This window comes from Arachis stenosperma, chromosome 4 (genome assembly GCF_014773155.1).
Source record: "Arachis stenosperma cultivar V10309 chromosome 4, arast.V10309.gnm1.PFL2, whole genome shotgun sequence".
Lineage (NCBI taxonomy): Eukaryota > Viridiplantae > Streptophyta > Magnoliopsida > Fabales > Fabaceae > Arachis > Arachis stenosperma.
In genome coordinates, this window is record NC_080380.1 from 100362952 (window position 1) to 100379514 (window position 16563).

General features: G+C 36.1%; 1 non-coding gene across 1 annotated transcript; it reads left to right on the top strand.

Moving 5' to 3' along the window:
* Positions 1 to 1387: 1387 nt before the first annotated feature.
* Positions 1388 to 1495, top strand: LOC130977897 (small nucleolar RNA R71). Its single transcript, XR_009085569.1, has one exon. It is a non-coding gene; the product is annotated as a small nucleolar RNA R71 (small nucleolar RNA).
* The last annotated feature ends 15068 nt before the right edge of the window (positions 1496 to 16563 follow it).

The window sequence follows — 16563 nt, forward strand, 5'->3', positions numbered from 1 at the left end:
TGGATTCATCCATGCACTTCCCAGTCTCTAGGACTATGAAATCAGTAGGGATGTAATGGTCTTCAACTTTTACCAGAACATCCTCTACAAGTCCATAAGCTTGTTTTCTTGAGTTGTCTGCCATCTCTAGTGAGATTTTTGCAGCTTGTACCTCAAAGATCCCTAGCTTCTCCATTACAGAGAGAGGCATGAGGTTTACACTTGACCCTAAGTCACACAGAGCCTTCTTGAAGGTCATGGTGCCTATGGTACAAGGTAGTGAAAACTTCCCAGGGTCTTGTCTCTGTTGAGGTAATTTCTGCCTAGACAAGTCATCCAGTTCTTTGGTGAGCAAAGGAGGTTCGTTCTCCCAAGTCTCATTTCCAAATAACTTGTCATTTAGCTTCATGATTACTCTAAGGTATTTAGCAACTTGCTCTTCAGTGACATACTCATCCTCTTCAGAGGAGGAATACTCATCAGAGCTCATGAAAGGCAGAAGTAATTCCAATGGAATCTCTATGGTCTTATTTTGAGCCTCAGATTCCCATGGTTCCTCATTGGGGAACTCAGTGGAGGTCAGTGCACGCTCATTGAGGTCTTCCTCAGTGGCGTTCACTGCCTCTCCTTCCTCTCCAAATTCGGCCATGTTGATGGCCTTGCACTCTCCTTTTGGATTTTCTTCTGTATTGCTTGGAAGAGTACTAGGAGGGAGTTCAGTAATTCTCTTGCTCAACTGTCCCACTTGTGCCTCCAAATTTCTAATGGAGGACCTTGTTTCAGTCTTGAAACTTTGAGTGGTTTTGATTAGATCAGAGACCATGGTTGCTAAGTCAGAGTGGCTCTGCTTAGAACTCTCTGTCTGTTGCTGAGAAGATGATGGAAAAGGCTTGCCATTGCTAAACCTGTTTCTTCCACCATTATTGTTGTTGAAACCTTGTTGAGGTCTCTGTTGATCCTTCCATGAAAAATTTGGATGATTTCTCCATGAAGAATTATAGGTGTTTCCATAGGGTTCTCCTAGGTAATTCACCTCTTCCATTGAAGGGTTCTCAGGATCATAAGCTTCTTCTTCAGATGAAGCATCCTTAGTACTGCTTGGTGCATTTTGCATTCCAGACAGACTTTGAGAAATCAAATTGACTTGTTGAGTCAATATTTTATTCTGAGCCAATATGGCATTCAGAGTATCAATCTCAAGAACTCCTTTCTTCTGATTAGTCCCATTGTTCACAGGATTCCTTTCAGAAGTGTACATGAATTGGTTATTTGCAACCATTTCAATGAGCTCTTGAGCTTCTGTAGGCGTCTTCTTCAAATGAAGAGATCCTCCAGCAGAGTTATCCAAAGACATCTTGGACAGTTCAGAGAGACCATCATAGAAAATACCTATGATGCTCCATTCAGAAAGCATGTCAGAAGGACATTTTCTGATCAGTTGTTTGTATCTTTCCCAAGCTTCATAGAGGGATTCTCCATCCTTCTGTCTGAAGGTTTGGACTTCCACTCTAAGCTTACTCAATTTTTGAGGTGGAAAGAACTTTGCCAAGAAGGCATTGACTAGCTTTTCCCATGAGTCCAGGCTTTCTTTAGGTTGTGAGTCCAACCATGTCCTAGCTCTGTCTCTTACAGCAAAAGGGAATAACATAAGTCTGTAGACCTCAGGGTCAACCCCATTGGTCTTGACAGTGTCACAGATTTGCAAGAATTCAGCTAAGAACTGATGAGGATCTTCCAATGGAAGTCCATGGAACTTGCAATTCTGTTGCATTAGAGAAACTAATTGAGGCTTAAGCTCAAAGTTGTTTGCTCCAATGGCAGGGATAGAGATGCTTCTCCCATAGAAGTCGGGAGTAGGTGCAGTAAAGTCACCCAGCACCTTCCTTGCATTGTTTGCATTGTTGTTGTTTTCGGCTGCCATGGGTTCTTCTTCTTTGAAGATTTCTGTCAGGTCCTCTATAGAGAATTGTGCTTTAGCTTCTCTTAGCTTTCGCTTCAAGGTCCTTTCAGGTTCAGGGTCAGCTTCAACAAGAATGCCTTTGTCTTTGCTTCTGCTCATATGAAAGAGAAGAGAACAAGAAAATATGGAATCCTCTATGTCACAGTATAGAGATTCCTTGAGGTGTCAGAGGAATAGAAAAATGGAAGACAGAGGTAGAAAATTTGAACTTATCAAGAAATATGGAGTTCGAATTGCGTATTAAAGAGTAGTGTTAGTCCATAAATAGAAGGATGTGAGAAGAGGGGAAGAAATTTTCGAAAATTAAGTAAAGGATTTTGAAAACATTTTGAAAAACACTAATTGATTTTCGAAAACCAAGAGTGGGAAAGAAATCAAGTAATTTTTGAAAAAGATTTTGAAATTAGAAATAAAAAAGATATGATTGAAAACTATTTTAAAAAAAGATGTGATTAAAAAGATTTGATTGAAAAGTTATGCTTTTAAAAAGATATGATTGAAAAGATATGATTTGAAAACAATTTTAAAAAGATTTGATTTTAAAAATTAATGACTTGCCTAACAAGAAAAGATATGATTCAAACATTAAACCTTCCTCAACAGAAAAGGCAACATACTTGAAATGTTCAATCAAATCATTAATTGTTAGTAAGTATCTTTGAAAAAGGAAAGAAATTGATTTTGAAAAAGATTTGATTGAAAAGATTTGATTTGAAAAAGATTTGATTTTGAAAAACTTTGAAAACTTGAAAAAAATTGATTTGAAAGCAAAATCCTCCCCCTTGTGCCATCCTGGCGTTAAACACCCAGAATGGTGCACATTCTGGCGTTTAACGCCCAGTGCACTACCTTTTTGGGCGTTAAACGCCCAACCAGGCACCCTGGCTGGCGTTTAAACGCCAGTCTGTCCTTCTTCACTGGGCATTTTGAACGCCCAGCTTTTTCTGTGTAATTCCTCTGCTGCATGTTTTGAATCTTCAGTTCCCTGTACTATTGACTTGAAAATAGAACCAAGATCAAATAAACAATGCATGCAAGACACCAAACTTAAAATTAGACACTAGACTCAAACAAGAAACATAAAATATTTTTGGTTTTTATGATTTTGTAATTTTTTTTGTGCTTTTTCGAAAATTATATGAAAATAGAAAATAAAGGTTTCAGAATTCTTAATTTGGATTCCAGGAATCATTGCAATGCTAGTCTAAGACTCCGGTCCAGGAATTAGACATGGCTTCACAGCCAGCCAAGCTTTCAAAGAAAGCTTCGGTCTAAAACACTAGACATGGCCAATGGCCAGCCAAGCCTTAGCAGATCATTGCTCCAATAGCAAGATTGATAGAAATCAACAAGCTCTTGTGATGATCAGTTGAAACCTCGGTCCAATAAGATTAGACATGGCTTCTCAGCCAGCCAGATTTCAACAGATCATCATCAAACTCTAGAACTCTTTTTTTAAGAACTCTAAAAAATACCTAATCTAAGCAACAAGATGAACCGTCAGTTGTCCATACACGAAACAATCCACGACAACGGTGCCAAAAACTTGGTGTTGTTGCCGGATCAAAAACTTGGCACTGTTATTGCAGGGAACAAATGCGAAACTATAGTTAGGACATTTAATTCCCCGGCAACGGCGCCAAAAACTTGGTGGGCGAAATCGTGATCACTACAACTTCGCACAACTAACCAGCAAGTGCACTGGGTCGTCCAAGTAATAAACCTTACGCGAGTAAGGGTCGATCCCACGGAGATTGTTGGTATGAAGCAAGCTATGGTCACCTTGTAAATCTTAGTCAGGCAGACTCGAATGGGTATAGATGATATATGAATAAAACATAAAGATAAAGATAGAGATACATATGTATATCATTGGTGAGAGCTTCAGATAAGTGTATGAAGATGCTTTCCCTTCCGTCTCTCTGCTTTCCTACTGTCTTCATCCAATCCTTCTTACTCCTTTCCATGGCAAGCTTATGCAAGGGTTTCAGCATTGTCAGTGGCTACCTCCCATCCTCTCATTGGAAACGTTCAACGCACCCTGTCACGGCACGGCTATCCATCTGTCGGTTCTCAATCAGGCCGGAATAGAATCCAGTGATTCTTTTGCTTCTGTCACTAACGCCCCGCCCTCAGGAGTTTGAAGCACGTCACAGTCATTCAATCATTGAATCCTACTCAGAATACCACAGACAAGGTTAGACCTTCCAGATTCTCTTGAATGCCGCCATCAGTTCTTGCCTATACCACGAAGACTCTAATCTCACGGAATGGCTGGCTCGTTTGTTAGGCGAGCGCTCGGTTGTCAGGCGATCAACCATGCATCGTGTATCAGGAATCCAAGAGATATTCACTCAATCTAAGGTAGAACGGAGGTGGTTGTCAGTCACACGTTCATAGGTGAGAATGATGATGAGTGTCACGGATCATCACATTCATCAAGTTGAAGAACAAGTGATATCTTGGAACAAGAACAAGCTGAATTGAATAGAAGAACAATAGTAATTGCATTAATACTCGAGGTACAGCAGAGCTCCACACCTTAATCTATGGTGTGTAGAAACTCCACCGTTGAAAATACATAAGAACAAGGTCTAGGCATGGCCGAATGGCCAGCCTCCCAAAGTGATCAAAAGATCTAAAGATCAAAAGATTCCAAAGATCAGAAGATGAAAATACAATAGTAAAAGGTCCTATTTATAGAGAACTAGTAGCTTAAGAATTACAAAGATGAGTAAAAGACATAAAAATCCACTTCCGGGCCCACTTGGTGTGTGCTTGGGCTGAGCAATGAAGCATTTTTCGTGTAGAGACTCTTCTTGGAGTTAAACGCCAGCTTTTGTGCCAGTTTGGGCGTTTAACTCCCACTTTGGTGCCAGTTCCGGCGTTTAACGCTGGGAATTCTGAAGGTGACTTTGAACGTCGGTTTGGGCCATCAAATCTTGGGCAAAGTATGGACTATCATATATTTCTGGAAAGCCCAGGATGTCTACTTTCCAACGCCGTTGAGAGCGCGCCAATTGGGCTTCTGTAGCTCCAGAAAATCCACTTCGAGTGCAGGGAGGTCAGAATCCAACAGCATCTGCAGTCCTTTTCAGTCTCTGAATCAGATTTTTGCTCATGTCCCTCAATTTCAGCCAGAAAATACCTGAAATCACAGAAAAACACACAAACTCATAGTAAAGTCCAGAAAAGTGAATTTTAACTAAAAACTAATAAAAAGTATACTAAAAACTAACTAAAACTACTAAAAACATACTAAAAACAGTGCCAAAAAGCGTACAAATTATCCGCTCATCAGATACCACACAAACAACAAAGGTCTTGTATTGGAACAAAAGTCTGAATCGATGTTTTGTCATTCTGTTCAAACCAGTGTTTGGTACAACTGTAAAATGGCTGATCAAGTACACATCCCCTTCATTTAGAGACACCACAAATTTTGATATAAACTAATCTCTAATGGTTGCTTGGATCTTGTGTAACTGCAGTTGAAAAAAAATGCTTCATATTTTGAATTTATTAACTTATTAGGTATCCAAACAGCATAAAAACACTTGATTAAAAAAATAAAACAACAAAAATATATCACTTTCCAACAAAAAAAATTCTGTTCTGCATATTTTTTTAAAAAAGAGAAAAGTTGCAACAACTTAAGGAAATGCTAACATAAAATAAAACTGACCTTCTCATCCATTAAGACCATATGCAACAGATTTTGAGAAGGATCCAAAGCAGAAATCTTGTGGTACCACAACTTGACAACTTTAACATGCAGTTTCTATGATTCTCTCCACGGAGTGATTTTCTCCACCAGATCAACACGGTTATTCATTCCTAAAAAATATAGGATAAGAACACCAAAAGGAGAAAATATACAGAGAAAAAATTAGAACTAAGATGAGAAGATAAACAGATGAGTTGGACTTATAAACTGCCGAAGTTAACAAACACTAAAGCTTACAATGGTAAGCTTCACATATGGAATAGAGATAGACTAATAGGCATATATAGATTGATATGGCTACACACATCATTTAGGAAGATATCACAAGTAACCAAATACTCATGGGAAAAGAGTAAAAACAATATGGGAAGATACCTATTACAAATTACCAAATACCAATCATATATAGTTGATTTGACAATTCACAATAAAGAAAAAATAGAATTTTATCAGTCAACTATACCTAACACTACAATTAACTTCAGTCCAGTAGCACAAAAAAAATTATATAATTTATAATGAGCAAACCCCCCAACAAGAAAATGATTTCACAGAAACACCAAGAGCACAAACATAGGAGAGAACCATTGATTTACAAAAACAAGTAACAATCACTATGATTAAATCAGAAACCAAACAACTCAAAATTAAAGGATGGATCCAGAAAACAGTAACGATTAGCACAAAAAAATTGAAAATGGAGAAGGAATCGACGAAGAGATTGAAAAGGAGGAGAATGGAACCATAGTCCACACATACCTCTTGAACGGCGGTGGCAACGTGTGCTATGCAAAACAGAGAAATCGAGATGGAGAATGAGGTATGATAGAGACAGAGAGATAGGGGCACGTTAGGGAGAAGGGACAAACGCGACGAATAGCACAGGGCCCTCATGGTGGGATCAAATGGAATCGCAGAGACACCCGTAACTTCTGTGCATATGGCCAAAGCGGAGGAGAGAAGCCGAAGCCTTAACTGAGGATGGGGGTGCAAACATGGAGCGTCGGATGGAGATTGGGTTAGGGTCTTAGGGATAGAGGAGATGGGATGAGGTAGTAACGTCTTTTAGGATCCCTAATCAAGTGAAAGTGATGAATTAGCTGAATAAAAATTAGAATAACCTCACTTTAATTAAGTTTATGGTTTAATTGAGATGATTATATTAATAAAAACAAAACACTGCAACCAAGGGTTTTTAGAGTTATACTAAAAAAACTTATCAATAATTTTACATATTTAATTTTGTAATTTTATGCAAATTCAATGTATTAAAAAAACATTTTGAATTGATTTTTTTAAGAAATAAAAATTTGATTCATCTGTCAAAAGAGATATGTTTTAAGTAAAAAAAAAAAGACAAAATCAATTGCGATCTGGATAAATTCACAAAAATTAAATACAAAATAGTAACAATATATTTTTTTTGAAAAAAAATATCAGATTTAAAAAAGTAAATAATCAAGTTTTTTAATAAAAGTTAATATTTTCAAAAAGATATAGTCAATTAACTTTTTGATATTGAATAAAATAACTGTATTTAAAAACTGATTTTTTTAAACGAAAAAAAGAAATGAAAATTAAATATGAACCATCAATTTTATTCACTAAAGAAGAGGTTATATCTTAAATGAGAACAACAATTATGTACTCATAGAATATACCATATTTGTACAGACCATTAGATTATATTACATAGAAATCAAAGGTTAATATAAAAGGAGAACATTGATAGACTCTAATAAATACATAATATCTTAGTACATAATTAAGTACTTTAAACAACAATACTATAATACAAAAACTTTTAAATAGTAATAGAATCTTTTATTTTGAAACAATTAAATATGAAATATATAAAAACAAAATATATGAAAAACGAAGCTTGCGTGAACGAATCAAAAGAAAATACAGCTGACAGCGAAAGCAGAGAGGAGCAGCTGCACCCTTCTTGAGGAGAACCCACGCAGGAGGAGAATGTACACCTTGAATATATGCAGGCTTGAAACACAGAGAGCTCTCCACACCAAATATGAAATGACATCATATTCCAAGAACTATCAGGTTGCCCAGAGTACTCAAAATTTAGTTGATTTTGGAATACTGATGATTGATGGTTAGTTGTTTGAGATATCTTGTAGAGAGAAAAAAAGCATTACTAAAACTTTTGGTTATTATGCTTTTCTAATACAAAGTATTTGTATCAAATTTAAGACTAAAATAATATTAAACTCGTACAAAATTATTTTGAACTAAAATAAATATTTAAAATATTATACATCAAATTAGAATTTCGTCTAAATATTAAAACCAAAATAATAATAAAAAAAAGACAGAAGGCACCAAGAATAATTGATACATAGAACCTGCATGATCATTTTAAAATAACTATGATTGATGATATTTTTTCTTAACGGGTAACTATTAAACTATTTTTGAATAAATTTTTACGTGGTCAACTATTCAAAATTAAATTAAAAAGGTATATTCTAACTTGTATTTTTTATTTATTACAAATTATGTAAACAGGTGCCAAGGAAAATTGATACATGACATTATAAAAATGTTACTACTAATAATATATATTACTTAAATATATATCTTAGAAATAACAAAAATAAAATAAAATTATATGGACAGAGTCTAATTCAGATTAAAATAAATTTTTTTATAACATTAAAATAAATTTACGTTGGTATCATCTGACTTTTCTTTCTATAAAAAAATAAATAATTATTTTTCATTAATAACATGGTCATATTTTATTTTTATTAATATATTAACAATATAATTTCTTTCTTTTTTTTTTTGGAAAAAATAATATTAGATTTAAAAAAGTAAATAATCAAAATTTTTAATCAAATTTAATATTTTTAAAAAGATACATAATATATGGCAGAACATCATTATATGCGCAGAAGACATTTTCAAGGGAAGATAACACAAGACCGTGATGCCAACTTGGTGTCATAACACCCATTCCTTTCTCAATGAAGCTATTAAATACAACGCAAACAACTTTATGTCTATGAAATAAAAGACATGAAATATAAAATGGTTTTTATTTAAAAAATACAAAAATGAAATTAAACAATATAACAAAGAATTCATATGGATTATTGAATTAGAACGGAAATGCGAATTCAAAACTCGAATAAGAGAGGATAGATCTATAAACTCACTTTGTTGAAAAACCTTTGTCAATCACATCACCACTGAGGAAGTATATTAGGTAGAAACCCCATACCTAGACAATGATTCACAAAACCAAACCATAATCCATAAATATAGGAAAACATAAATAGAAATTTCATCTTTGTAATCATTATAAAATCCAAAAAATTGATAAAATAAAGAAACCACATACAACAAAAAATTCAACAGCTAGCAAAAGCAGAAACGATAATCAATTTAACACCAAATTGCAAACAATTAGATGAAGAAGATGATCCCAATTCATAGACCATATTCAAATTAACAGCAACTTCCAAATAATGTAAAAAAGAACATGAACCCAGAAACATACAAAGCCAGATAGACAATTAGCAAATTAAAAGATTCACAAATCCTAGATAGTAAAACCTGGATTAACAGTGTAAGAAATACGAAATTTGATCACAAGGATATACACAATTAAGAAAAAGAAAAACGATGAAGAAGAAAACAGGTTTGGAACTAAAGTGATCAGAAGAGTGTACTTGATTGATTGATTGCAGATCTTCAATTTGAGACTCTATGGGAAAATCCCTAACCTGCAATGAATGACAGGGAACCAAAGTCCCAAGAAACAGAGGCTGTAGACAATGTTTGCTAGGGCAGAGGAAAGCAAATCAGGAGATGAAGACAATGGGGCTAGGGTTCGATTTGATGATTACCTGATCAACTAGATCCGCGAAAAAGGGAGCTTGCGTGAAAGAATCACGAGAAAAGATAGCTGATGGCAAAAGTAGAGAGGAGCACATGCACCCTTCCTAAGGAGAAGCCACGCTGGAGAAGAACGTCCAGGATGGATGTCTATGGGCTTGAAACGCAGAGAGCTCTCCACATCGGAGATGAAACTACGCGTATGCTATTGTTAATGATTTTTACTTTATTCTTGAGCTTCAATTTTACTCCACACTCCTTTACTTGTAGTTTATTACTTAAATATATATCTTAGAAATAACAAAAATAAAATAAAATTGTATGGATAGAGTCTAATTTAGATTAAAATAAATTTTTTTAACACATTAAAATCAAATTTTCATTAGTATCATCTGACTTTTCTTTCTATAAAAAATAAATAATTATTTTTCATTAATAATATGGTCATATTTTATTTTATTAATATATTAACAATATAGTTTCTTTATATCTTTTTGGAAAAAATATTAAATTTAGAAAAGTAAATAATCAAGTTTTTTAATAAAATATAATATTTTCAAAAAGATACAGAATATACGGCAGAACATTATTATATGTTCAAAAGATATTTTCAAAGGAAGATAACACAGGACCGTGATGCCAGCTTGGTGTCACAACACCCATTCCTTTCTCAATGAACCTATGAAATTCAGCGCAAACAACTTTATGTCTATGAAATGCAATAGATGAAATATAAAATAGTTTTTATTAAAAAATACAAAAATGAAATTAAACAATATAACAAACAATTCAAATTGATTATTGAATCAAAATGAAAATGGGAATGCAAAACTCGAATAGGAGAGGATGGATCTATAAACTCACTTTGTTGGAAAAACTCTACCAATCACATCACCACTAAGGAAGTAGATTAGGTAGAAACCCCATACCTAGACAATTATTCACAAAACCAAACCATGATCCATAAATATAAGAAAACATAAGTAGAAATTTCATCTTTGTAATCATTATAAAAACCAAAAAATTGATTAAATAGACAAACCACATACAACAAAAAATTTAACAGCAGGCAAAAGTAGAAATGATAATCAAATTAACACCAAATTGCAAACAATGTAATGAAGAAGATGAATCCAATTCATAGACCATATTCAAATTAACAGCATCTTCCAAAGAATGTAAATAAGAACATTGGTGGACAAAATTGTGATCACATCAATGTAGTATTCTTTGTTATTATATGGAATCATTATTATGGCACCTATGTGTGGACACAACTCCGTTCAACTTAACCAGCAAGTGTACTGGGTCATCCAAGTAATACCTTACGTGAGTAAGGGTCGATCCCACAGAGATTGTTGGTATGAAGCAAGCTATGGTCACCTTGTAAATCTCAGTTAGGCATATTAAATGGTTATGGGTTTCGAAAATTAATAATAAATAGAAAATAAAAAGGGATAGAAATACTTATGTAAATCAATAGGGGGAATTTCAGATAGGCGTGTGGAGATGCTAGAATCCTTTCGAATCTCTACTTTCTTATTGCTTTCATCCAATCCTTCTTACTCCTTTCCATGGCAAGCTGTATGTAAGGCATCACCATCATCAATGGCTACTTTTAATCCTCTCGGGAAAATGGTCCTATGCGTTGTCACTGCACGGCTAATCGTCTGGAGGCATCACCCTTGTTGATAGCTACATCCCATCCTCTCAGTGAAAATGGTCCAAATGCTCTGTCACAGCACGGCTAATCATCTGTCGGTTCTCAATCAGGTTGGAGTAGAATCCCTTCATTCTTTTGCATTTGTCATCACGCCCAGTGACGATTGGATTTTTTGACGGTTTAGAATTCACAAATGAATTCTCGTTGCAAGTATAGTTTCTAAACCAATCACTAATCCTTTCATACAAAAAGTTGTTTGTCACTAAAACAAACCCCTAAATTTATAAACCGAAGTATTGGACCTCGGGTCGTTCTCCCTAGGATTTACAATAAAGTGTCTTGTTATTGGTTGTGAGTTATTTTGGGGTTTTGGATAAGAGGCATGAAAAGTAAATGGTAATGAAAATAAACTAACAACTAACAAAGCTCTTGGCAAGATGTGAGAACTAGAAGTCCTATCCTAGTTATCCTTCTCAATTGTGATGAGAATTGTGTATTGCTCCCACTTAGTCAACCTCTAACCATGGAGGAAAGTCAAGTGGATGAATCAATTTGATTCCTCAAGTCCTAATCAACTCCTAAAGGAAAGACTAGTTTTAGAGGCATTCAAATCAATTAGCAACTTCTAATTATCAACCAACGAAAGAATTAGATAACTCAAGAGTCACTAATTACTCTACCAAAGCCAAGAGGAACAAAACCTACACTAAAATCCAACCAAGCATTTCATCAAACACTTGGAAGGCACAAAAGAAAAGCAAAGCAAATTGACAACAAGAATAGAATCTAACAACAGTTATTGAAAGGAATTAACAACAACAATCAAAAGAAACACATTTATTATGAATTACCTTTATTGAATTGAAAGAGAGTAAAAGGAACAATATTAGATCTATAACAAAATACAAGAACAACATAAAGGAAATTGCAATAAAAGAATGGAAGAAGAATGAATGTAACTACAAGAGATTGAGATGTAGAAGTAGAAGAAAGTAAAGATTGAAACCTAGATCTAAGAACTAAACCTAATCCTAATTCTAGAGAGAAGGGAGAGCTTCTCTCTCTAAAACTCTAAAACTAATCCTCTAACTAAAAACTAATGACTAAAAAGTGATCCTTGGTCCAAAAGTGATGCCTTCCCCTTAATCCTTCATCCTTTTATTCCTTTCCCTTAGCAATTTGGCGCCAAAAATGGGTTCAGAAACCCTCTCAAATCGCCGGGCACGTGTTGCATTAGTGAGGTCATGTGCCATCATCGGCGCGTGCGCGTCCTTGGCCTGTTTCGCAATGTGCGCGCGAGCGCCTTGTGCGCGTGCGCGTGCATGGCTGATTTTGCTTCTTTGACTTTTAATGCTTCTCTCCACTTGTATGCTTCCTTCCTTGCTTCCTTTGATCCATGCCTGGCCTATTTCAACCTGAGATCACTAGCAAACACATCAAGGCATCTTATGGAATCAAAGAGAAACTAGAATTCATCAAAATAAGGCTTAAAAAGCATGTTTTTACACTTAAGCACAAATATGGGAGAGATAACAAAACCATGCTAATTCCTAGGCTAAATGTGACAAAAGGTTATCAGAATGCTCTAAATTCAATACAAAACAAACCGTCAAATTGGGGTTTGTCACCCAGCCTTCAGGAGTTTGAAGCTCGTCACAGTCATTCAATACCGGAATCCTACTCGGAATACCACAGATAAGGTTAGACTTTCCGAATTCCCGGGATCCTACTCGGAATACCACAGACAAGGTTAGACTTTCCGGATCCCCATGAATGCCGCCATCTATCTAGCTTATACCACAAAGATTCTGTTGGGGAATCTAAGAGATATGCGCCCGGCCTAAATTAGAACGGAAGTGGTTGTCAGTCATGCGCGTTCATAGGTAAGAATGATGATGAGTGTCACTGATCATCACATTTATCAAAGTTTTGTGCAACGTATATCTTGAAATAAGAATAAAAGAGAATTGAATAGAAAGTAATAGTAATTGTATTGAAACTTGAGGTACAGCAGAGCTCCACACCCTTAATCTATGGTGTACAGAAACTCCACCGTTGAAAATACGTAAGTGAAAGGTTCAGGCATGGCCGAATGGCCAGCCCCCTGAATGATCAAAAGACTAAACAGTCGAAAAATTAAACTGTCAAAAGATCAGTCCTCTAATACAATAGTAACTTATCCTATTTATACTAGACTAGCTATTAGGGTTTACATGAGTAAGTAATTGATGCATAAATCCACTTCCGGGGCCCACTTGGTGTATGCTTGGGCTGAGCTTGATCTATCCACGAGCTGAGGCTTTTCTTGGAGTTGAACGCCAAGTTATAACGTATTTTGGGCGTTCAACTCCGGATCATGACGTGTTTCTGGCGTTTAACTCCAGACAGCAGCATGTACTTGGCGTTCAACGCCAAGTTACGTCGTCAATTTCCGAATAAAGTATGGACTATTATATATTTCTGGAAAGCTCTGGATGTCTACTTTCCAACGCCGTTAAGAGCGTGCCATTCGGAGTTCTGTAGCTCTAGAAAATCCATTTTGAGTGCAGGGAGGTCAGATTCCAATAGCATCAGCAGTCCTTTTGTCAGCCTTTTTCAGAGTTTTGCTCAGGTCCCTCAATTTCAGCCAGAAATTACCTGAAATTACAGAAAAACACACAAAATCATAGTAAAGTCCAGAAATGTGAATTTAACATAAAAACTAATGAAAACATCCCTAAAAGTAGCTTGAACTTACTAAAAACTACCTAAAAACAATGCCAAAAAGCGTATAAATTATCCGCTCATCACAACACCAAACTTAAATTATTGCTTGTCCCCAAGCAACTGAAAATCAAATAGGATAAAAAGAAGAGAATATACTATAAATTCCAAAATATCAATGAATATTAATTCTAATTAGATGAGCGGGACTTGTAGCTTTTTGCTTCTAAATAGTTTTTGCATCTCACTTTTTCCTTTGAAGTTTAGAGTGATTGGCGTCTCTAGGAACTCAGAGTTCAGATAGTGTTATTGACTTTCCTAGTTAAGCATGTTGATTCTTGAACACAGCTACTTGTGAGTCTTGGCCGTGGCCCTAAGCACTTTGTTTTCCAGTATTACCACCGGATACATAAATGCCACAGACACATAACTGGGTGAACCTTTTCAGATTGTGACTCAGCTTTGCTAAAGTCCCCAGTTAGAGGTGTTCAGAGCTCTTGAGCACACTCTTTTTGCTTTGGATCACGACTTTAACCACTCAGTCTCAAGCTTTTCACTTGGACCTTCATGACACAAGCACATGGTTAGGGACAGCTTGGTTTAGCCGCTTAGGCCTGTATTTTATTTCCTTGGGCCCTCCTATCCATTGATGCTCAAAGCCTTGGATCCTTTTTACCCTTGCCTTTTGGTTTTAAGGGCTATTGGCTTTTTCTGCTTGCTTTTTCTTTTTCTTTCTATTTTTTTCGCCATTTTTTTTCGCAAGCTTTTGTTTTTCACTGCTTTTTCTTGCTTCAAGAATCAATTTCATGATTTTTCAGATTGTTAATAACATTTCTCTTTGTTCATCATTCTTTCAAGAGCCAACAGTTTTAACATTCATAAACAACAATATCGAAAGACATATGCACTGTTCAAGCATTCATTCAGAAAACAAAAAGTATTGTCACCACATCAATATAATTAAATTAAATTCAAGGACAATTTTCGAAATTCATGTACTTCTTGTTCTTTTGAATTAAAGCATATTTCATTTAAGAGAGGTGAAGGATTAATAGATTTTATTCATAGCTTTAAGACATGGTTACTAACTACTAATGAGTATGAAGTAGAGACACAAAACATAGATAAACACAGCATAAAAACTGAAAAGCAGAAAGAAATAAGAACAAGGAATGAATCCACCTTAGTGGCGTCTTCTTCTTGAAGGACCAACAATGTCCTTAAGCTCTTCTATATCCCTTCCTTGCCTTTGTTGCTCCTCCCTCATTGCTCTTTGAACTTCTCTTATTTCATGGAGAATGATGGAGTGCTCATGATGTTCCACCCTTAATTATTCCACATTGTGGCTCAAATCTTCTAAGGAAGTGTTGAGTTGTTCCTAATAGTTGTTGAGAGGAAAGTGCATCCCTTGAGGCATCTCAGGGATTTCTTGATGATGAGCTTCCTCATGCATCTCTTGAGAACCGTGGAGGGTCTCTCTTGCTTGCTCCATCCTCTTCTTGGTGATGAGCTTATCCTCTTCAATGGAGATGTCTCCTTCTATGATAACTCCAGCTGAGTAACATAGATGGCAAATAAGGTGAGGAAAAGCTAGCCTTGCCATGGTAGAGGGCTTTTCGGCTATTTTGTAGACTTCATTGGAGATGACTTCATGAACTTCTACTTCCTCTCCAATCATGATGCTATGAATCATGATGGCCCGATCCACAGTAACTTCAGATCGGTTGCTAGTGGGAATGATGGAGCGTTGAATGAACTCCAACCATCCTCTAGCTACAGGCTTGAGGTCTAGTCTTCTTAGTTGGACTGGCTTGCCTTTGGAGTCTCTCTTCCATTGAGCTCCTTCCACACATATGTCCATTAGGACTTGGTCCAACCTTTGATTAAAGTTGACCCTTCTAGTGTAGGGGCGTTCATCTCCTTGCATCATGGGCAAGTGGAACGCCAACCTCACATTTTCCGGACTAAAATCTAAGTATTTCCCCCGAACCATTGTGAGATAATTCTTTGGACTCGGGTTCATACTTTGATCATGGTTCCTAGTGATCCATGCATTGTCATAGAACTCTTGAACCATTAAGATTCCGACTTGTTGCATGGGGTTGGTTAGGACTTCCCAACCTCTTCTTCGGATTTCATGTCGGATCTCCGGATACTCATTTTTCTTGAGCTTGAAAGGGACCTCAGGGATCACCTTCTTCTTTGCCACAACATCATAGAAGTGGTCTTGATGGCTCTAGGAGATGAATCTTTCCATCTCCCATGACTCGGAGGTGGAAGCTTTTGTCTTCCCTTTTCCTTTTCTAGAGGATTCTCCGGCCTTAGGTGCCATTGATGGTAATGGAAAAACAAAAAGCTTATGCTTTTACCACACCAAACTTAAAATATTGCTCGTCCTCGAGCAATAGAAGAAAGAAGAGAAGAAGAAGAAGAAGAAAATGGAGGAGAGTGAGAGGAGATAGATTCGGCCAAGGTATAGAAGAGGGGGTAGTGTTGTGTGAAAATGAAGTAGAATGGAAGAGTATATATAGGGAGAGGGGAGAGGGTAGGTTCGGCCATTTTAGGGTGGGTTTGGGTGGTAAAGATTTTTGAATTTTGGAGGTTGGTGGGGTTTATGGGGAAGAGTGGATAGATGTGAGTGGTGAATAGGTGATGGGGAAGAGAGATTGA